The 24,208-nt window shown below is 40.4% G+C and overlaps 1 protein-coding gene across 1 annotated transcript in view; it reads right to left on the minus strand.

Annotated features, from left to right (window-relative positions):
• LOC126238404 (translation initiation factor IF-2-like) overlaps positions 1-24,208 on the minus strand; it is a 234,864-nt gene that overhangs the window by 85,167 nt on the left and 125,489 nt on the right. The gene's annotated exons all lie outside the window — the stretch shown is intronic.

Below are 24,208 nucleotides of genomic sequence, written 5' to 3' on the forward strand. Positions count from 1 at the left end.
AATATTCCAAATGGATTTCGTAGCAAAGATGTTGAAAGAGATTCATGAGTCTTCAAACGTATGTTTCACATGTTAAATGGATCCACGAAACTTCTCATTACCACCAGTCCACTTTTTGTCATAAAAATTTCCATGAAGCATTTTGATTTAGGCGTCAATATTTTTTGGTACATAGGACAGATAATGCCTGTGGAAGAATTTACAAAATACTCGTGCACCCCATCTTTGAATATTTCTCAAGCATATGGGATGCGTACCGAATAAGACTAACTGGGGTTACTGACGTAACAGGATTACCCAGTTTAATGTGGGTTCCATACTATGGTGCAACTTGATATTTTTCACATTAACGAACTCGCTAGAGATGAAAGAAGTCATAAATGGAAAAAATAACAATACTAATACAAAATTACCAGGTCTTCAGATTAGTATTTCAGTATTTAATACTTTTCATATCTTAAAATCATTTATTATGATGAACTAGTATGTAGTACACACCTGGTTGTTGCTGTAAAGCTTAACCACCATCAACTCCCATTTCAAATTATTTACACTAAACAAAGAATTAATTAATTAAAAAACAAACAAAAAAGAAGACAATGTTGGTGTACATTTAATATCCACAAAAATGTATATTTTAAACAACATAATTGATATAAATGTCTTCCTGATGATAATTTTCTCTGCATTATGTTGATCTATAGTTTGAACTGATTTTACTGAATCTATTTATTTAACCTGATCTGATTAGGGCCATCAAGCCCTCTCTTACATCAAACCAAAATTTCAAATATACAGTGCCTTTTTTTAGATCACAGTTACATAAGAAATAATTTTAGTGTGACAAATAGTATTAAAATGATACTGACTACAAACAAATAAAGTTAATACTGGTAGTACTTGTACTACTGCTACTACTGCCGCAAACATTGGGTCAATTCTAGTGTCCGATTCCACTCAGCGGCTCTGATCAATGACGTCATACCTGAGGCACAGACGCTACATAGAGGCAATCTTTGAGAGCAACTGATCATATTCGTAAGCAAATGAATGTGGCATACGATAAAATTATAAACACAGTTCACGTGATTCATTACTTAGCCACAAATTATACCGACAAGAATTAAAGGTAACAAAGGAAATAAGAACTTGAGAAGAGAAGCCTAAATAAATTATTAGCGTACTTTATGCGAATAAGAAAAGCACAGAGAACATTTAAACCCAGTAAAGTATAGCGCCTGATGAAGTCATAATACAGTGAAACACCGATAACTTTTAATACTGATTGTTAAATCTAACGGGACTACTATACAAGTAACGAAAATTGACAAAAAGTATGGCCTAACAACTACTGGAAATTCGATACAATTTGAAACGAGACTCATCCGACTAGGCAACATATTTCCAGTCATCAACAGTCCAATGTCGGTGTCGACGGGCCCAGGCGAGGCGTAAAGCTTTGTGTTGTGTAGTCATCAAGGGTACACGAGAGGGCCTTCGGCTCTGAAAGCCCATATAAATGGTGTATCATTGAATGGTTCGCACGCTGACACTTGTTGATGGTCTAGCGCTGAAATCGGCAGCAATTTGCGAAAGGTTTGCGCTTCTGTCACGTTGAAAGATTCACTTCAGTCGTCGTTGGTCCCGTTCTGGCAGGATCTTTTTCCGGTGGCAGCGATGTCGGAGATTTGATGTTTTACCGGATTTCTGATATTCACGGTACACTCGTGAAATGGTCGTACCGGAAAATCCCCACTATGTCGCTACCACGTGAATGCTGTGTCCCATCGCTCGTGCGCTGACTATAACACCACGTTCAAATTCACCGAAATCTTGATAACCTGCCATTGTAGCAGCAGTAACCTATCTTAACAACTGCGCCAGACACTTGTGTTATACAGACGCTGTCGACCGCAGCGCCCTATTCTGCCTGTTTACATATCTGTGTATTTGAAAACGCACGCCTATACCGGTCTGTTTGGCGCTTCAGTGTATAAAGTTAGCCATGCTATTATTTGAGTAACACGAAGAGAAGTGATGTAGCCACAAATGGTAAAGCTGTGAGGGAGAACAACCTCGATCCAAGGACAGTGTCTTGTCTTTTTTTAACTGAAGTGGTCTGCTTTTACGGAGAATTGCGCTTAGTTCAAAAACACGTGGGAACAATTGGTTTATTAATCTTTTCTTTTACAGGTAAAGAAAACACTGTATTAGGACTCGTCATTTAGCTCAAAATGTCGGCCACTCTAAATGATAAGAGTAATACAGATACAGCGGAACAGTATGTTCGATATTTTCATGTGTTATGCTCTGGAGGGCAGTGTGTTCGAATCCACAAATTTGGCTTCTGTGCTCAGAGATCTTCCTGCTGAACCACTGCGACTGACATTTCGGTTAGTCGTTAGATAGTATGTTCATTACTAGAGGGAAGAATTTAGCAGAACTACTGACCTCAGTGCATTAATAACCCTGTGGGTCTGGTAAAGCTAGTTTCTTCGCAGCATTAATTTTTGTGATGTGCATCTCCATCCGGTCCAGCAACGCAATCTCTGCAGGACTTCAATTGGAAGGATATATGTGTAGTGAAGTTAGAAGTCGCTTCTTGAGATCTGATTGGATGTTTCAACCGTAGGAGCGCTAACCCGCGAAACGAAGGCGGTAGTTTGGCACTCAGTAGTGAGTATTCAACATTATTTATACTTCACCATAAGCTGAAGCAGACTGAAGTTCATATTTGCCCAGGTACTCCACAGAAACTAAAAAAGTCAGTACACAATACTTAAAAGCAATATCAGGTTCGTTTCAGGCAATCGCAAAACTTATTCTTTATTTGTAGAAAATATCGAATCAAATCTATGAATAGAGTTGGCTCTTTAAGCTCAGATATCTGTGGCCTGGGTAAATAAGAATAAAATGCATCTGGGTTGCTAACAACGTCAAATGTGTAAACTACTCTGTTTTCTCAATCTCTATCACTTGTGGTCTTTCGCTAAGTAATGAAGCATACTCAAAAGTATCAGTAAATGATTCAAATGGCCATAACAACAGAATACTTTACACCACAATACTGTCACACATCCACAAGAATTCAAGTAAAATGATGTCAGGAGTATTTGTACTAATTCCATAACCTTGGAAATGTAGATGTTTTGAATTTGTTTTTCGAGACTATGGGTGATTTACATCTTATAAACAACACTTTATTTTCGCAAGAGAGGAGCAATCATTTACAACAGCTGACGGAATTCAGCATTAAAAAACCAACGAAATACCCTCCGAAGAGTAGTCACACTACACTCGAGAAGGTAGTTATGGTCTGGATAAACACACCCTACTAGAAAATAATTATTGCAGTTTCCTCAAATCAAATTCATGACTATTTCTATAGAAATTGCTCAACCACGTATGGAGTGAATAAAAATGTAAACATATGAAATGTTGCGTTGATGAAAGACGGAAATTTGTAGGACAGTAGTTTTAGACGCTATTCAATCTCCACTCGAAATTACAATAATATAAGAGACCATCAGCAGTTAGGTACTTGTGATTTATGAGGTCTCCTATCGTAATTGATAAAAAAATGTGCTTCCAGTTGTCTAACTGATTTGAAAATTTCATTTTTCTGCACATCTCAACTGTTCACAAAGTTGTCTTTTTGAGCAGTTGTGAAGATGCTTTTAACATGTACACCGTGTAGACACAACCGTCATCGTTGTATTTCTTACATTTGTATAATTCGTTTTAAATTATTATATTATCGCTATTTTAAATAAATAAAGACAGGCTGAATAGTGGTATATGGTCAGTAATGGCCCGAAAAGACCCCAGAGAAAAAAACCAGGGGGTGTGATTGGAAAGTTTTAGAATGGATCCACTACTGCTTACTGGTTTGGCGGGCAGGTACACGGAGGATGGGGTCATTGCCTTGTCCTTGAACGCTCTCTGACAGGAAACTGCGTTTCCTTTATTCAGTTCGTTGTGGCAGCTGGTTGAGTGTGGGTCTGTTAGGGCTTGTTGCCGGATTCTGTCTGTGTGAAAATGGACGTAAAAACGGAGCAACGAGATTGTGTGAAATTTTGTTTTAAAACCAGGAAATCAGCTTCTTAGACTCACGAACTATTAAAAACAGCATTGTATTAACCAGTCAAATGTTTCTGTCTGGTTCAACAGATTTAAAAATGGCCACGATTCATTTGAAGATGAACCACAGTCCGGCTGTCCTTCCACCTCATAAAGGAATGAAAATGTTGTGAAAGTTCGCGACTTAGCGCGCTCTGATCGTAGACTTACAATTAGGGAGATGGCTGATGAACTTAATTTAAGTTTCTATGCAGTTCAGTCAATTTTAACTGAAGATATGAACATGCTTCGAGTGTCCGCAAAATTCATTCCAAAAGTGTTGTCAAGTGACCAGAGACAATACCAACTTGGAGCGTGCCAAGAAATGATTAATGGACTAAATATGTCCCAGATTTGTTAAACAGGGTAGTTATGGGTGACGAATCGGGGGTATATGGATATGATTCTGAAACCAAAGTGCAGTCTTCGCAGTGGAAGACCCCAGGTTCATCAAGACCGAAAAAAGAACGGCACAGTCGGTCGAAGAGGAAGACAATGTTGATTTTTTTCGATTCTACCGGTATTGTGCATCATAAATTTACCCCTGGAGGACAGACAATTAACCAGGAATACTAAAAATGTGTCCTTGAGCGTTTGCGCGAAAAGGTGTGGAAGAAAAGGCGTGAATTGGCGAAAGACAGGAGTTGGGTGCTACACCATGACAATGCTCTGGCTCATCGTGCCTTCCCCGTCGTTGAATTTTTGACCAAATTCAAAATTCATGTGCTTCCAAAACCGCCATATTCCCCTGATTTAGTCCCTGCGGACTTCCACCTGATGCCTAAACAAATTTTCATTGAAAGTGAAGCGATTTGAGTCGATTGAAGACATCCCGGCAAAAACGGAGAGCATCCTTAACACACTTCAGGAAAAAAATTTCCAGGAATGTTTCCAAAAGTGGAAACACCGTTGGAGTGGGTGTGCTCAGTCAGAAGGGGACTATTTTGAAGGAGATGCATCACAGTAGCAGCCGGCCGACGTGGCCGTGCGGTTAAAGGCGCTGCAGCCTGGAACCGCGAGACCGCTACGGTCGCAGGTTCGAATCCTGCCTCGGGCATGGATGTTTGTGATGTCATTAGGTTAGTTAGGTTTACCTAGTTCTAAGTTCTAGGGGACTAATGACCTCAGCAGTTGAGTCCCATAGTGCTCAGAACCATATGAACCATCACAGTAGCATGTAAGTACCACCATTGTACAATTACAAGCCCATTCTTAAATCTTTCCAATCACACCTTGTACGCCACAGTAAGATTGTGAAGCATAGTAAACAGCATTTAAATTTTCAAATCTCCTCCGTCTAGCGATACTGTGACACGTTGGCAATTGGGCGATGAAAATATTTGCACGACTCGTAGTTGAGACAAGGCCGGCAGAAGCAAGGCGATCGCAGTAAGTCACTTGGCCCACTACAGGGAATTCTAGCGCCTACCCAAGTAGTTCCTGACTGTACTGCCTCGTGCTGTTCATGACAAATTTATTTCTACGCGAGCACACACACACACACAGTCACACACACACACAATATTTCGGCACATTTTGTTTCACAGTAAACAAACAACTTACTTACACCGCCTGTTAAAGCACAGCTGGAGTGCATCATCCACAACTGATATAATGAACAATGTCATAAATATCACTAACATAGTGGCAATAAAGAACAAACTGAAAGATGTGTACAACGTTAGTACTTTACACAAGGAGTCGTAAACCTGCAAGGCGAGAACATGGTAAAGGATAAGGATGTAATGGCCCAATGAATCTTTTAAATTAAAAGTTGTTTGGCTCCCGTGTGTTGACTTAGTAGATGCTGTCAGCAGCACCAGCACCAGCGCGCTTTCCCGAAGTACAAATAATAAATTCTTCCTGATGCATGAATCAGACCAAACAATGTTCGGCTGAATATAGGTGCAATAACCTACATAATGTTCTCAACTACAATTTGTAAAGCTCAGCGATAGTAGTTCATTCTGCTTTGTCAAACATTGTATTCAGACCGGTAATTAATCTCATCAGGAAAATTAAACAGATTTAAATAGGTCGAGCCCCAATATAGTTGATACCAAACTCATTATATAATTAAAATAACCGGTAACACAGCACGTGTTCAAGCTCAAAACTGTACAAAGTCCGGATCGACACTAAACTCAATAAATACTAGTCCGATAGTCACACTATGGAATGATTCTAAGCGTCGATCGGCGTTGAAATAAAGTTACCACTAAACAGACTGAATTAAGAATTCGACTCAGTATAGGATCACTCTTAAATCTAAACCGGCTTAACACGCCAAAAATGCAAGCTCCATCAAACAACTGGAGCAATAAATCAGAGTGCTGACCACTGTGGAATTTTTAAGTCTTCGCTGAGCTACTGCTTGGACTATTTCTAAATGTAGCGACGTCGACACGAAAAGAACTTCTGTAGCGTAAGAATGTGTGACTATCACCGCCCAGACCAGCAAGGGTCATATCTCTTTCACTCAGTCCAAGCACGCGCTAACGAGTAAGATAAACATCATCGTTCTATAAATTTAGTCCTACCTACCACGGGAGATCCCAAGCATCTACGTCACTTAACGACAGCCTTATTTACAGCTTTTTATACAATACTTTGGTCTCAATTTAAAATCCACGAACCCAACCATCCGATACGCCCGATATCTAATAGTATGAATAGCGCGTACCATGATTTGGCCCAATTTCTACATGAAATTCTAAAAAAAAATCATTCGTTTTCGAGAACAATTGTTCCGTCCCCAATAGCCACGCCCTAGTCCAAAAAATAAAAGATTTAGAATGCAGTTCAGACACCAAGTTGTTTTCATTAGACATCAAAAATCTTTATACTAATACTAATGTCCCTTACAAGAAACGCTTACAATTGTAGAAAAAAATTTACGTCATTTCAAAAAAGATCTTTCAGATGAAAAAATCACTGACTTCATGAATCTCATCACAGTCGTAGTCAAGTACAACTATTTTGAATTAAATGAACAATTGTACCAGAAATCCGACGGTCTCGCTATGGGAAATCCCTTAGCTGGTATCCTTGCCGATATTTTTATTTTTATCGCCGGCCGAAGTGGCCGTGCGGTTAAAGGCGCTGCAGTCTGGAACCGCAAGACCGCTACGATCGCAGGTTCGAATCCTGCCTCGGGCATAGATGTTTGTGATGTCCTTAGGTTAGTTAGGTTTAACTAGTTCTAAGTTCTAGGGGACTAATGACCTCAGCTGTTGAGTCCCATAGTGCTCAGAGCCATTTGAACCATTTGATATTTTTATGAACTCTCTAAAAGAAAAGTTCTTTAACTGTTTTCAGCTACATCACTAGGCTCCTCTCCAATTTAAGATTCGTTCATGATATTTTAATCATCTACAAGGAACCTGCTGATGGCATTGACCGTATTTTTACTCTCTTCAACGATCTTCATGAGAAAATATCTTTCACCATCGAACTTGAAAACGAGGCCCGCCAATTAAACTTTCTTGACATGACGCTTACAATAGAAGATAATAAAATCTCATTCAATATTTTTCGTAAAGAAACGTATACTGATCAGATCGTACCTGCATCCTCCATTCAACCACAGTCGCACAAAAACGCCTTCTTTCATTCTGCTATTCATCGAGCTACTTCCATTTCACTTTCGAAAGAAAAGTTCAACGACGAAATCAATTTACTCAAAACGATAGCAGTTAGTAACGAGTATAAAGCTGGCATAGTAATATTTCTCTGTTCCATTCGTGGGGCCCATCTCCTATCAGATCCAACGCCTTCTTCGTAATAACTACAACTGCAACGTTGCGTTTTCTACCAATAATAATTTGAAAAAAATCTTCATTCATAATTTAAAATCGATTCGTTCCTCTTTAGGAAGTTCTGGCGTCTATAAGATTGTCTGTGATGCCTGTTCTTCTTACTACGTGGGACAAACAAGACGTGCCTTTACAACCAGATATAAAGAACACCTTTTAAGAAAAAATGGCACTAGTCCCCAAAATTCTTTTGCCGACCATCATCTAATTACAGGTCACGCGCCTAAAGTTATTTGCGACATCAACGTTTTGCACGCCGAGAAGAAAGGTCGTAATTTAGACATTCTGGAAGAATTAGAGATTTTTAAACATCTTTCTCCAAGTGATGGTGTCAATCTCAATGAACAGCTGCAGTTGCGTAATAAGAATTTCTTCAACGGTATAAAGCCGTTACTTGACATTTAATTTCAGGTCTCCTTGTGCAGTTTACCAAAATGTTTTTTTCCGTCTAAGTTAATTCATATTTTTTCATTTATTACATTGTTTATCGGCTGTATTTCATGTTATATCGCTTTCTACAAGCTGTGTCATTCAGCCCTTCCTGCATTTTCTATAATGACGTTTTTATGTTTCAAACTGTACTGCTAAGCTCTGATACGGACAAAATGTTACTTTATCTGTAGCTGTTAAACAAAATATAGCTTTTTGCATTATGTACTGAACAATATTCATTATAATTTTCATCTGCCTACACTTAATGTTAAGTAACCAAGTTGTACCTGCGGCTACTAGATGGCACTCTCGCTGCAATGTCATATTCACCTGCCCGCACTTGTTTATTCCGGGCGCCTCAATCCGCTGCAACCTGTGGCTGTACAGGTACGAGAAGCCCATAGTGGCTCGCTTTCACGCATTTCTTTTTATATATTTTGTGACTAAAGCCCTTCTGGCCTGTTAATTATTTTATATGTGACATGTAAGTACTGCCTCTGTCTTTTATTGTTGTCAGTACTTACACTTTTTATATAAAAAATGTCTTTTCCTATAAATTTGTAACTATGTTATAGGGCATTTTAATTGTTTTAATTCTGATGAAAGCACTCTTACAAGTGTTGAAATCTGGTCAATAAGACTAAAAATAATTGTGACCGAGGGCTCATTTGTTTAAATTTCAACACTTAGCCGGCCGAAGTGGCCGAGCGGTTCTAGGCGCTACAGACTGGAGCCGCGCGACCGCTACGTTCGCAGGTTCGAATCCTGCCTCGGGCATGGATGTGTGTGATGTCCTTAGGTAGGTTTAAATAGTTCTAAGTTCTAGGGGACTGATGACCTCAGAAGTTAAGTCCAATAGTGCTCAGAGCCATGTGAACCAATACTTCAGTCTCAACACAAGACGTGTCAACAGAAGCATTCTAAAAAATCTGAATAAATCGACATATTACACTTGATTTTACATTAAGTAGTTTGTTGAAAATCAAAGTTGAATATTTTAATTGCAGAGGTTAATTTCAGTCTTTGCTTTTTGTGCCTGAACAAACATTGCTCAGCGAAGTATGGCACCTCATCCGTACAGGAAATAACCTGTTCTTTTCGCTAATGCACTCACTCAAAATTCAAGCATCTTCAACCAATTTAAATTATGGGCGAAACTACGCAAAATATTATAACTAATTAAAACTGGCAGTTAAACACACAATTGTTATAATCTAAATATTGCACGAAAAGCGTTTGTATGTTTGCCAAAACATACTAAAACTGGCAGTTAAACACACAATTGTTATAATCTAAATATTGCACGAAAAGCGTTTGTATGTTCGCCAAAACATACTGCCATGCTGATATGGTACCTGTTTTGGTTTATTATGTAAGCTGATTTTAATTAACGTCCAATTAAACTGTCTCTCAATGGTTAATTGCGTATGCAATCAGACCTCTATACAGCTCAATCGATGTATATTGATGAACGCTATCACCTATTGGACTTATTCCTTTTATTGCTATAAAATTACAATCGTTATTAACTATTTACAGAAAATCCGCTACAGAGACCTTTTTACACCACTTTTATAGTATATATATCCGCTGAAACGTCTCTTTCTCCTCTTTTAAAATATTGCACCGCACTTTACCATAAGTACTACAGTTTACGCTGCACGTGCGCGAAAATTTACAGTTTACGTAGTTCTTTATGAGCACTGCTGGACGGTCATGACGCCTTGTGCATACAGCGTGCAGAGTCTGACAATTTCACGTGTTTCCAGCCTCGCCACACGGATCCACCACGTCCCTCCTGCGTGCAGTCTGTGCTGTGCCAGACAGCCTCCGCGCTACTGCGCGCGTAAATGAGATGACGGCCAAAATCAATCATCTCTGCTCTCTCTTCAGCACATTGTGTCACAACATTTCAACAAACCATTTTTGTTTGATACAGTTCAAACTTGGAACAACACATAGCCCAAAGTCGCATTGTTAGTAACAATCCCTTTTTGTTTCTTTGATGATCAGTGCAAAACATAACAAACTAACAAACGCAAAGTACACTCATTCCACATTAGTTATGTTCGATTAAGGCCACAACAATAGTGGTACCATCAAGTAATCTAAAACAAGAAACAAGCGCCTTCGTAGCAGGGACAAGTACAGCAAATATTTGAGAAAAATCAATGTGAGAAGTGAGGCTGGAAGCGGGAAAGCTGTTTTTCTCTTCGCTTCCTTCTGGCCCGCGGCTGTCTACGAGGTTGGCAAATACACGGAAACACCAAAAACACAATACATTACCATCCCTAATACGGTGTAACAATATCGTTGACATTCAAAATAGCTTTGTCAGCTCTGCATGGATAAGTAAGTACAAATCGTTTACGTTTTTACAAAGCAGACCACAAAGAATCAATAATATCGAGATCTGGAGGTGGCCAGGGGCGCTGCGACAATTCATCCTCGTGCTCACAGACTCAGTTCTGGACTATGTTCGCTGTGTGAGGAAGGGCCCTGTGGTCTTCACACACATTATCACCATTCGGGAACAAAAGCTGCATCATCGAATGGACCTGATCAGCCAGAATTGTGACGTAATCCTTGGCAGTAATGCCATCTTGTCGAGTAACCGTGAGGCCCATGAAATAACACGTTATGGCTGTCCAAACCGTAACCGAATGCCTGCCATGCTTCACTCTTGGACGTAGACTCGGCCAAAAGCTGGAAACAGTGTGAAACAAGCCTCATCCGACCAAGTGACTTTCTTCCGTGTTCCATAGTCCAGGTTTTATGGCTTCAGCATCGCGTTTTACTGTTACGGGCATTTGCATTATCGATGCGCAGTTTTGCAATTCGAGCTCGCCCTGCAATTCACTGCTGCTTGGTGATTCCAGGGGCTCGTGAATGCAACATTCAGTTCTGCAGTGACTTTTGCAGCGGCCTTCCTCTTATTTTTCGTCACAATCTTCTTCAATGACCGCATGTCACTATGAATTGCTTTAATAATTATTATAAAAGGTGGTAATTTTATTTACGCACTGTCTTTTAAATAGATATGATGGTATCTGATACTCAAGTACTAATGCAAAGAAATGTAATGATGCTAAAATGCTTTAAATTCTTGCTATGATTTAATCTTTAAAATTTAATCATTCCCTTCCTGTTAATATTTAATTAATTAACTTACGTCGTTTTCGTAACGCTGACGGCGTTAAAATTTAAAGTTGTTCAGTCCCTGTTGTGTTTTCTTTCAATTGTTGCGAGCCCGCGATGGTGCAATGCTGTTCGCTTTCAATTCTACACATTTATAAAAATCAGGTCCAGGAAACACTTTTGTGGTCACGGTTGCGATTTAGACGGTATTCGCGTAATTGTACTGATTAAGAGTTATCGTTTCCGAAAGATGCAGGTTCGATTAAATCTGTGTGCACTTTTGCGCGGATAATGAAAATACTCCTAACACGTCGCGTAACAAAAAGTAACATGCGAATCACAACCGTGGTCAAACGAAGAAAATATATGATGACATAAATGTTCTTCGCTGTTATTCAGGACAGGTTCAGATTAAACATCGCAGTTTTCAGTCTTTAGAAATCACAAGACGATACACTTTAGAGATATTTGTTTTGAATAACTTGTATTTACCTTTTCTTATACAATATGATGATTGTCCGCAAGGATTATCTCTCTCTCTCTCTCTCTCTCCTTTTTTTAATAGCTTTTATACATTCACATTACTTACATCGATTAAGAAACTTTTCTTTCTCTACCGACCAGTACGAGAAGAAAATCCGCCCAGACAAAATGTCTTACACAGAATCAGTTCTCACTTAACAATCATATATAGTTTCATAGTACAAACAATGCTAGTTTATTCCGTGCACTAGAAAGTCTTTGATTCACTGAGCACAAAAATTAAAATAATAAAATTATAATTACATTTTTAATATCGTCAATTCTTCTTTATATCATGAAAATAAGGTTTGACATCGTAATATTATTTTTCATCGTTGTAGCACTATAACTAGCACTTAACACAAGTTTCCGTCCGCGTTGTGAGTGAGCGGATGATGTTCTTCCGCGTTCCCTGTATGCGGTATAAATCTTCGATACGGTGCCTCCAGGAATATCAAACACCAAGGCTCACTTGGTTACGGACGCACCGACCTTACGAGCACCAACAAATTGCCCGTATACTAATTCACTTAGCTCCAACATAATGCACTCACAACCACATAGAAAATTGTTCTGACCATGACTGACACTTTGCAACGTAATGATGACAATGCACAGCTGCCATTCGTGCTCAAATACAACAGACTGCCTGCTTGGCTAGCACCTGCATTTATGTTCAAGTACGCATTTCTCGCGATGTTGCCTTGTTTCTGTTCAGCCCCAGTGAACCGCGTCACGAACCGACCATGCTTTCATGTGCGCTTACCTCTGCGGAGCCTTTTCCACCGCGGACTAAGGACTAGTGCCGCAAACTGCCATCTGTGCCAGAGTTCTACTTACTCCACGCTCCGCCACGGGACCGCAAGCTGCATGTTATGTGTCTCTCCATTAATACCCGGTGATGAACTTTGCAGTGAATGCTTACATTTAGCAGTGCAGTAGAATTATTTTAACTGCTTTTACGACTTTTTACGAGTGTTTTGCAAGGTGCGCTAATATGGGTATTACTCGTTAACTGGGCAGATCTCTGAGAGAAGTCGAAGTTAGCACTACCTCCGGTAAAAAATAGTAGAAATAAATTGCAGAGACCTAACAATGGAGAAGAGCTATCTGTGCTATCAGAATTACAGATATTATTATCTGCTTTTTTTTTTTTTTTTTTTGGAAGAAGGATGAGTGCTTTTTGTTTATTTATGAAAATACAATGTACAATCTCCAACAAATTTTACATATTCACATACACCTTTGCCTTTAATCCAAACGTATACAGACTCATTTACAGATATTTTACGTCTACTACGTGTGTAGAGGGATAGAGGGGAAGGTGACATATAAAAAGATTTTCCAAAATCTTTATTAGCAAGTTCTCCAATATGATATGTGCGATAGGCGATGATGTCTCTATCGACAAAACTCTCCAAGCCACCAACAGCAGGAACACCACTACCACCTCTTACAATGGCTACAGTGAACCATCCGTTGCCATGCGAAAAGGAATTGTCGGTTCTACGGTTCTCACTGACGGATATTAAATTTTCACGGTCTGTAACTGATACAATTATTTGTAGTGTAACGTTCTCTGGCAGCACGCATCCAAAGTGAAAGTTAAAAGGAACATTCTGATGTATAATGCTCACTGTAACAAATAATTTATACGTATTTCGGTTAATTGAATTTCAAAAGGACGCTTAATTTTGTGAGGAAAAATATAATTATAAATTTTGCTATTATAAATGATTATTCAAAGAGTGTGAAATACTATCTGTGGCGGAAGATGCGAAAACCGCCACAGAAGAAACGATATGTAATCAAAATGACAAAGACTGTGCAAGAATTAGTTAATATATAAATAGGCAATTTATTGTAATAGAATCGCTTGCCTTCTGCACGGACTGAATGGGAGAGGAACCCGTGACGTTGCATTAGGCTCTTACGTAGTCTTCATTTGTCGTAAGTCGATGATCGACGCCATTTGTAGCTGGGATTGTGAAAGGTGTGTAAAGATTTTAATTGTTTCTGTTAAAACATATTTATCTAGTAAAATCTGTTTGTCACAATTACTGCAAAGTTCGCACCGGACATTACCCATTTTATTCAAGAAATTTCAGCATTTTATTGGATATTGCTGGCGGTGCGGAGCTGCGCCGCGAGCGAGCAGTCTGCAGCAGCAGCAGATTTAAATATACGATCGCAATAACGACCACATCCTAAAAAGGGTACAGGTGGAGGTGAACGAAAATAATAAAGTGTTTCTTTTCACAGCATTCCAGACGCAGTATAAAAGGAGATAGTAGATTTTATCTTGTGCATTCACAGGTGGATACAAGCTGCTGATTTTGTAAATTTTCATTTAAAAAAGTGATAAATTCTGAACATATCGTAAAGTGTATTTAAAACTGGGTAATTTTCATGAGAACTTAACAATATAAAAAAGAAAACATTTTCATATGGTAAAGATAGTCTTATGCTTCAAAGCCAGTGGGGGTACGTCCAGTAAACAAAAATCCACTGTAACGTGAAAATGTTTGCTAAGTTTGATGAACAATAATATTTTCATTCTTGCACAAACAGCTTTAGTACTTGTATAAAGAAAAACTTGAATCATTATTTTGGGAATATTCAAAGAAATTCATTTTTATTAATCTGCAACCTTTCATTTCTCATGTCCATCCATGTATATGTAAAGTCCAATTTCAACGGTTTCCCAATCAAATTAAACGCAAAAGACAAAGGAAGTTTAAACCTGACGGTCAAATCCCGAATAATTAAAACAGACAGAATCGCACTAAAGTAGTAGGAATACATGTGAGATTAATAATTGTAGTGCGTATTTTTGTGAGTAGATAGTACCTACCCTGTATATGATTCAGTACGTAATAATTAATTGTTGACCTGCCCCTTTCTGTGTAGGCTCATTGTTGTAGCGAGGCCGTTAATGACAAAAATTATATAAGTTCTTCCAATAGTCATATAATACTAAAAGTATAAAAAGAATAATTTTAATAAACTGAAAACGGCGTCCTACAATATTTTTCAATTCATATTAGGCCAGAGGTACAATTTTTATTAATAACAATATCAATAAATGCTTACGCTGCCTTTGCACATAGGCAGGTATCCTGGAACATCCAGCCCCTCAGAAAAAATAATTAAGAATTGTTTAAATGTATTATCGCGTAATAGTTAAAAAGGATTTTAATCCATCATGAGTAGGACGGAGGTCTTCACGTTGGGATATGTATGCTGTTGTTGGTGACAGCACCCTGAGAAAAATCAGCCGGGACTTTTAACATACATAAAAGAGAAAAGATTCATTATTTCTATTTTCCAAAACTATTTCATACAATAAGAATAACGGCACGGTTATCGTTGTATGAATTATTCAATCAATCATTTATTATCATTTAAAATTACGCGATAATACCCACTAATTATCACCTTACCATTTAAATCATTTGATTTGTTTGACAAGGTGGTGGAACTTCCTTCTAATTACATACTTGCTGTTTATTGTGTTGTTCCATTGGCGAGACAAGTGGATGAGGACGTAGATCTTAAATTCAGTAAATTTTATCGCTGTGAACAGCATAAGGTTTTGGTGTGATTTTCAACACTCCACCTGTGTTCAAGCGGCCATCATTATGGAGTTGCTCAGCCTGAGCTCTCTGAGTATTAGCAAAATGGTTTATTTAAGAACGCTAATGCGGGTCTTCTAATTCTTGTAAATGTAGTAAAATTGTAATAACGTATTTTACCCCTCTGTTATATCATTTGGTACCTGCAATTTTTGCTTGTCCTTTCATACTTCGTGAAACAGAGTGGTGTTGAAGGAGTGGGTGCAGCTAATCCCTAAGAGTAAAATTCAGCTATTTGTTGCCACGCTGTTTGCGCGTGTTAGTCTTGTGTATGTTTCAGAACCAGTTAAATTGGGCTACTTGGCCGCGTTCTTGTTGAGTGTCGCGCGTTCTACCGCCAGATACGAACCGCTTGCAATACTAGAAGGCTGCTCAGAATATTTTGTGAAGTTTCACCTTCAAACTTCATACTACAGCTCTTTTATATGTCTTTTCTTTAAAAAATTCTTTAAATTGATTTAAATGTCACTAGATGTGCCCAGTTAAGGTTCAATTGGGTGTTACTGTGAGTTTGTGTACATTATTACACGCACTGCTAAAAGCTTTTAAGAGTTGTTTTCGTTTAAAGCCCATATTGTTAAGATTATGTGTTTTCAGTCACAAATATTCATTGTAAAGAATGTTTGGTAACTTTCATCATACCTCAATCTTTGCCTTGCAGTGCTCTCAATTTAGAAATTGTTCTAAACCTTTTAGTTTTGGGGGAAGGCCTTTCAAGTTCGCAGATTTAGGGGTAATCTTGTAATCTTCATAAATTATAATTTAAATGTACGTTAACGAATTATGTTCAATCCCCATTTGCCCAGGCCTTCCTTGTCCTTACTAGTAGAGGCGTACTGACGCATCACACCCAGTTGGATCCGTCGCCAACCGAAAAACACTCCTTACCAATGACTCCATTGTCAGCCTTATTAAGTTTGATAGTATGCCGTTAAGGGTCTCACAGCTTCTTTTTATTTTTATGTGCAGAACCAGTGAAAAGGTACATTCCAGTGAAATGTGCTTGCAGATATCATATCGACATTGCAACTCCGCTACCATTGACGAATTTTAACTGAATAAAACTAAATATTTTTTGTGAAGAAAAAAGGTTTTGCATTAGTTCCATTCCAGTATTAACAAATTATTAATATAGCAGCTATTGATGTGTACCCACAAATGGAGAATTAAACTTATGTTGTATTATTTCCCTCATTTGGTGAGAGGACTTAATGTATTTAAATCGCTCGAATCTCTCCAAATAAGTCACAGTTACAACATTGTCACATTTACAGTCATGAAAATGTTTTTAGAATAGCATATAGTATTCCGTCTCGAACACGTCACCCAACTTGCTGACGTATTCCTGTTTTGTAAATTCCTCTCAGCTCCTCATGTTTTCCCTTCATGCGTGTGCACCACCTTCCCACTCTGCTGCCTTCCAATCGATTACCTTCTTCTTCATGTCCCTGTTACATCCTCCTCCGTCTTCTCATTTTCTTACACCTTTCCTCATTTTTAGGGTTCCGTACGTCAACTGGTAAAAACGGAACCCTTGTAGAACTACTTTGTTGTCTCTCTATCTCTGTACAACTTTTAACAATCCGTTTTCTCAGGACGGGTTGGACGTATCAAGTACCGAGTTGAAATTTATAACCCATACTAAGGTCTACGGTCCTTTGGATGTGTCAAAAAAAATGAAGCTTCTAAGTCAACGTTATCAAACGATACGGCCGTTTAATGCCACGAGGGTTGGGAACTTTTAATCGTGGCAACTATTTATTTGCAGTTCGTACAAAATAGATACGTGTTCCAAAGTTAAGCGTGTCGTAGATTGTGTTCCAAAAATGAACAGCATAGAGACAGAAGTGATAACACTTTCTGCTGGAACTGACCATCATTTTGCGGGACAGTGCTCAAACACGTACAGTGTTAGCTGTTATTGATTTGTTTGACTGATGGGGCTGCTAAGTGCTATACCACCCACTGCACTCCCCTGACTTAAACCCTCGTAAGTTCAACTCGATTTCTAAATTGGAGGAAACACTTCACGGCATTCACTTCAGCACGGGCAATAGACCGCGCCCCTCGACAGTCAATGCTGGTGACATACTTTGAAGGCCAGTAAAACTTTTAAACACGTATTTACTTTGTACGAGCTGTAAATGAATAGTTGCCACTATTAAAGTTTCAACCCTCGTATTTTGACGCCGGAAACCTCTCATCAAAACCTATAGGGTACTTTCCGTTGGCCTAGAATCGTAATATTTTGGAGGAAGCAAGATTTCACAGCTCAATCAAAGGAAAATATTCAAGAACTGTAATTTCATTGGACGAAAAAAATTTTTATCATTTGTAATCGGACTGTGTCCGTCCGTCCGTTAATATCCCTTTTTCTGAGGAACAGGTAGGCGTATCGATCTGAAATTTATGTCACATACAAAGGTCTATGATTCCTTGGCGGTGCAAAAAACATAAGCTTCTAAGTCAGTGCGATCAAAAGACACGGCCATTTACGTCACATTATTTGATACTCAAAACTTCAATCATCAAAACCTGTATAGTAGTTCCGTTGAACTTGAATCATAAAATTTTGCAAGAAGGAAGGTTTCACAGCACAAGCAAAGGAAAACTATAATGTTGTTTGAGGTATGTGCGTGGACAACGTACTGTCGGAAAGAGCAAACTCTCGAGCTTTACATGGTTCGCGCTAGGTAGCAGCAGTTTGCGCCCACTTCAGTTCTGGTAAAAATGGTGTCAGGACAACAGAAAGAGCGTTTTGTGTTCTACGTTTTGCGCAGTGCGAGTCAGTAATAACTGTTCACCGTACTTTTGTACCGGGTATGGTATGGATCCTCCTACAGCACGGAGAATTAGACGACGGCATGAACAATTCCGAGAAACAGATTGTTTGTGTAAAGACAAATCGCCGGCCATCCCCGAGTGTCTGACACAGGGTCGAACGAATCCGCCATAGTTTCACACAGAGTCCGCAGAAATCCGTTCGCCGTGCAGCTCGAGAGCTCAACACGACCCCGATGTTCGTCTGGTGTGTGTTACGTCGATGTTTACGTATGAAACCGTACAAAATTCAGCTACTGCAAGCCCTTTGTGAAGGTGACAAGCAACAAGGTGTGTAGTACTGTGGCTCAAATGGCTCTGAGCACTATGGGGCTCAACTGCTGTGGTCATCAATCCCCTAGAACTTAGAACTACTTAAACCTAACTAACCTAAGGACATCACACACATCCATGCCCGAGGCAGGATTCGAACCTGCGACCGTAGCAGTCGCACGGTTCCGGACTGCGCGCCTAGAACCGCGAGACCACCGCGGCCGGCTGTAGTACTGTAATCTCGTTCTTGGTAAGATGGAGAATGACAGTTTTCTTCCACGTTTAGTGTTAAGTGACGAGGCAATATTCCATTTAAATGGAGAGGTGAACCGTCATAATGTGAGAATATGGGGTACGGAACAACTACATGAAGTTGTACAACATGAGAGGGACTCACCAAAATTTAATGTGTTTTGTGCAGTTTCACGGGAAAAGATGTATGGTCCATTTTTCTTTTCCGAGTACACTGTTAAGGAAACGCATATCTCGATATGCTTGAGAATTTTGTTTTAACACAGTTGGAGAGTGATTCGAAAGAATTCATTTACCAACAGTTTGGGGCACCGCTACATTGGCATCTTAATCAAAGGGTTACTGAACGATAGATGGTCGCACTGGACCAAATGTTCAGCCTTACATTACTGGCCTCCAAGGTCACCGGACCTGATTCTGTGATTATTTCTTATGGGGGTTTGTAAAAGACAGTTTATGTGCTCCGTTACCAACAACAATGAATGAGCTGAGACATCATACAACATCAGCTGTGAAAGCTGTAACTCAAGACATGCTCGCTGCAGTGTGGGAACAATTTGAATACCGCATTGACATACGCCGTGCATTTCAAGGGGGCATATTGAACACCTATGACAATGTATGGAAAAAAACTGAGTTTCTCGTTCATCAACAAAAAAAAATCGTTGTATATGTTTACTAGTTCCAGAAATATAAACGTGCCTTGTATATCATATGAAAAAATAGCTTTTTGCCGGCCGGTGTGGCCGTGCAGTTCTAGGCGCTTCAGTCTGGAATCGCGTGACCGCTACGGTCGCAGGTTCGAATCCTGCCTCGGGCATGGATGTGTGTGATGTCCTTAGGTTAGTTCGGTTTAACTGGTTCTAAGGTCTAGGGGACTGATGACCTCAGATGTTAAGTCCCATAGTGCTCAGAGCCATTTTTGTGCTTCCAGTTGTCTGATTTGAAAATTTCATTTTTGTAATTGTGGAAATTCCCGGCACCGATATTTTGCCAGTATCGATATGGCCAACAGGCAAAAGTCGTCGAGATTCTCGATTCCCGGTATTGACGAACTGTCTACATGCAGAATAAAGTTTGTACGGAAACCTCGTCGCGCAACACCAAACTCTGCGCCTTAGCTTCTGCAGACGGGGGCTGACTGTCCCGGACAGGACCCTGGCCTGCGGAATTCCCAAACTATTTGTCCTACACGCACTTATCTTGATTTTTACGCCTGTCACAGAACTACGGCCCACAGAATCTATACGCAGCGCGTCCCGGCTGTCATACCCTAGCTACGAACCCGTCTGTCCCCTCACCGCCACAGCACAGTCCTTGGGTACTCTCTTCCTACTGGATGTATTACAATGCAGCGCCAGAGAAACTGGTGTAGGCGTGCGTATCTCCGACATCGCTGCAGCCGGAAGAAGATCCTGCAAGAACGGGACCAACGACGACTGAAGAGAATCGTTCAACGTGACAGAAGTGCAACCCTTCCGCAAACTGCTGCAGATTTCAATGCTGGACCGTCAACAAGTGTCAGCGTGCGAACCATTCAACGAAACATCATCGATATGGGTTTCGGAGCCTAAGACCCACTCGCGTACCCTTGATGACAGCACGACACAAAGCTTTACTCCTCGCCTGGGCCCGTCAACACCGACGTTGGACTGTTGGTGATTGGAAACGTGTTGCGTGGTCGGGCGAGGCTCGTTTCAAATTGTATCGAGCGGATGGACGCGTACGGGTGTGGAGACAACCTCATGAATCCATGGACCCTGCATGTCAGCAGGGGACTGTTCAAGCTGGTGGAGGCTCTGTAGTGGTGTGGGACGTGTGCAGTTGGAGTGATATGGGATCCCTGGTATGTCTAGATACAACTCTGACGGGTGACATGTACGTAAGCATCCTGTCTGATCAACTGCATCCATTCATGTTCATTGTGCATTCCGACGGACTTGGACAATTCCGCCAGGACAATGCGCCACCACACACTTCCAGAATTGCTACAGCGTGCCTCCAGGAACATTCTTCCGAGTATAAACACTTCCCCTGGCCACCAAACTCCCCAGACAAGAACATTATTGAGCATATCTAGGATGCCTTGCAACGTGCTGTTCAGAAGAGATCTCCACCCCCTCGTACTCTTACGGTTTTATGGAGAGCCCTGCAGGATTCACTGCGCCAATTCCTTCCAGCGCTACTTCAGACATTAGCCGAGTCCATGCCACGTCGTGTTGCGGCAGTTCAGCGTCCTCGCGGGCGCCCTACACGATATTAGGCAGATGTACAAGTTCCTTTGGCTCTTCAGTGTATTTTGACGTCGAAGGTGTGAGACACCTTTTGAAGGATAAGAAGCTATGTATACAGGGTGGTCCATTGATCGTGATCGAGGCACATATCTCACGAAATAGGCGTGAAACGAAAAAACTACGAAGAACGAAACTTTTCTAGCTTGAAGGGGGAAACCAGACGGCGCTATGGTTGGCACGCTAGATGGCGCTGACATAGGTCAAACGGATATCAACTGCGTTCTTTAAAATAGGAACCCTCATTTTTTTATTACATATTCGTGTAGTACGTAAGGAAATATGAATGTTTTAGTTGGACCACTTTTTCGCTTTGTGATAGATGGCGCTGTAATAGTAACAAGCATATGGCTCACAATTTTAGACGAAGAGATGGTAACATGTAGGTTTTTTAAATTAAAATACAGAAGGCAGGTACGTTCGGACATTTTATTTCGGTTGTTCCAATGTGATACATGTACCTTTGTGAACTCATCATTTCTGAGAACGCATGCTGTCACAGCGCGATTACCTGTAAATACCACATTAATGCAATAAATGCTCAAAATGATGTCCGTCAACCTCAATGCATTTGGCAATACGTGTAACGCCATTCCTCTCAACAGCGAGAAGTTCTCCTTCCGTAATGTTCGCACATGCATTGACAATGTGCTAACGCATGTTGTCAGGCGTTGTCGGTGGAAATCCGGGGACGTCAGATCCGGTGAACGTGCGGGCCATGGTTTGGTGCTTCGACGACCAATCCACCTGTCATGAAATATGCCATTCAATACCGCTTCAACCGCACGCGAGCTATGTGCCGAACATCCATCATGTTGGAAGTACATCGCCCATCGCCATTCTGTCATGCAGTGAAACATCTTGTAGTAACATCTGTAGAACATTACGTAGGAAATCAGCATACATTGCACCATTTAGATTGCCACCGATAAAATGGGAGCCAATTATCCTTCCTCCCATAATGCCGCACTATACATTAACCCGCCAAAGTCGCTGATGTTCCACTTGTCGCAGCCATCGTGAATTTTCCGTTGCCCAGTAGTGCTTATTATGCCGGTTTACGTTACCCCTGTTGGTGAATGACGCTTCGTCGCTAAATAGAACGCATGCAAAAAGTATGTCATCGTCCCGTAATTTCTCTTGTGCCCAATGGCAGAACTGTACACGACGTTCAAAGTCGTCGCCAAGCAATTGCTGGTGCGTAGAAATATGGTACGGGTGCAATCGATGTTGTTGTAGCATTCTCAACACCGACGTTTTTGAGATTCCCCATTCTCGCGCAGTTTGTCTGCTACTGATGTGCGGATTAGCCGCGACAGCAGCTAAACCACCTACTTGGGCATCATCATTTATTGCAGGTCGTGGTTGACGTTTCACATGTGGCTGTACACTTCCTGTTTCCTTAAGTAACGTAACTATCCGGCGAACGGTCCGGAAACTTGGATGATGTCGTCCAGGATACCGAGCACCATACGTAGCACACGCCCGTTGGGCATTTTGATCGCAATAACCATACATCAACACGATATCGACCTTTTCCGCAATTGGTAAACGGTCCATTTTAACACGGATAATGTATCACGAAGCAAATACCGTCCGCACTGGCAGAATGTTACGTGATACCATGTACTTATACGTTTGTGAGTATCACAGCGCCATCTATCACAAAACGAAAAAGTGGTCCAACTAAAACATTAATATTTCTTTACGTACTGCACGAATATGTTATAAAAAATGGGGGCTCCTATTAAAAATAAATAAAAACCGCATTTGATATCCGTTTGACGTATGGCAGCGTCATTTAGTGGGCCAACCACATCTGGTTTTCCCCTTCAAGCTAGACGAGTTTTGTTCTTTGATGCTTATTTCGTGAGATATTTGGCCCGGCCACTATCAATGGACCACCCTGTATACGAGGTGCGGCTAGAAAAAAACCGGACTGATGCTGGAAAAAACATTTATTTACAATTATTTACAATTTCATGTTATCTCCTTCAATGTACTCTCCTCCTCGGTCTCTACACCGCTCCATACGAATTTTCCACTGTTCACAGCAATGCTGCAGATCATTTTCGGTAAGTCCATACATTACTTCCGTCGCTTTTTCTTTTACTGCTTCAACAGTCTCAAATCTAGTTCCTTTCAAAGCTGACTTGACTTTAGGGAAAAGAAAAAAGTCACAGGGGGCCAAATCAGGTGAGTAGGGTGGATGATCTAAGATGGGAATGCCAAAAACGTCTTCACTGACAACGCACTGTGAGCTGGGGCATTGTCTTGGTGAAGGATCCATGACTTTTTTCTCCACAAATCGTTCCGTTTTCTCCGTACTCGCTCACGTAGGGTAGCCAGGACGCTAATGTAGTAATGCTGATTCACTGTTTGTCCCTCTGGTATCCAATCAATGTGCACAATCCCTTTGATGTAAAAAAAAAAAACAATCATCATTGCCTTGAATTTCGATTTTGACATTCGTGCTTTTTTTTGTCGTGGAGAACCAGGAGTTTTCCAATGCATCGATCGGCGTTTAGTTTCGTGATCGTAAGTAAAAAACCACGATTCATCGCAAGTAATAACATTTTGTAAGAAGGTGGGATCACTTTCAATGTTTTCCAGGATGTCAGAACAAATCATTCTTCGGCGTTCCCTCTGTTCAATTGTGAGACACTTTGGAACCATTTTTGAACACACTTTGTTCATGTTGAAACTTTCATGAAGAATCTGCCTAACACTTTCCTTGTCAACTCCTGTTAACTCAGACACTGCTCTGATTGTTAAACGGCGATCTTGTCGAACAAGTTTACCGATTTTTTCAATGTTTGCATCAGTTTTTGCTGACAATGGTCTGCCAGTGCGAGTGTCATCACTGGTGTCTTCGCGGCCATCTTTAAATCGTTTAAACCACTCAAACACT

This window comes from Schistocerca nitens, chromosome 1 (assembly GCF_023898315.1).
Source record: "Schistocerca nitens isolate TAMUIC-IGC-003100 chromosome 1, iqSchNite1.1, whole genome shotgun sequence".
In the NCBI taxonomy this organism is placed as follows: Eukaryota; Metazoa; Arthropoda; class Insecta; order Orthoptera; family Acrididae; genus Schistocerca; species Schistocerca nitens.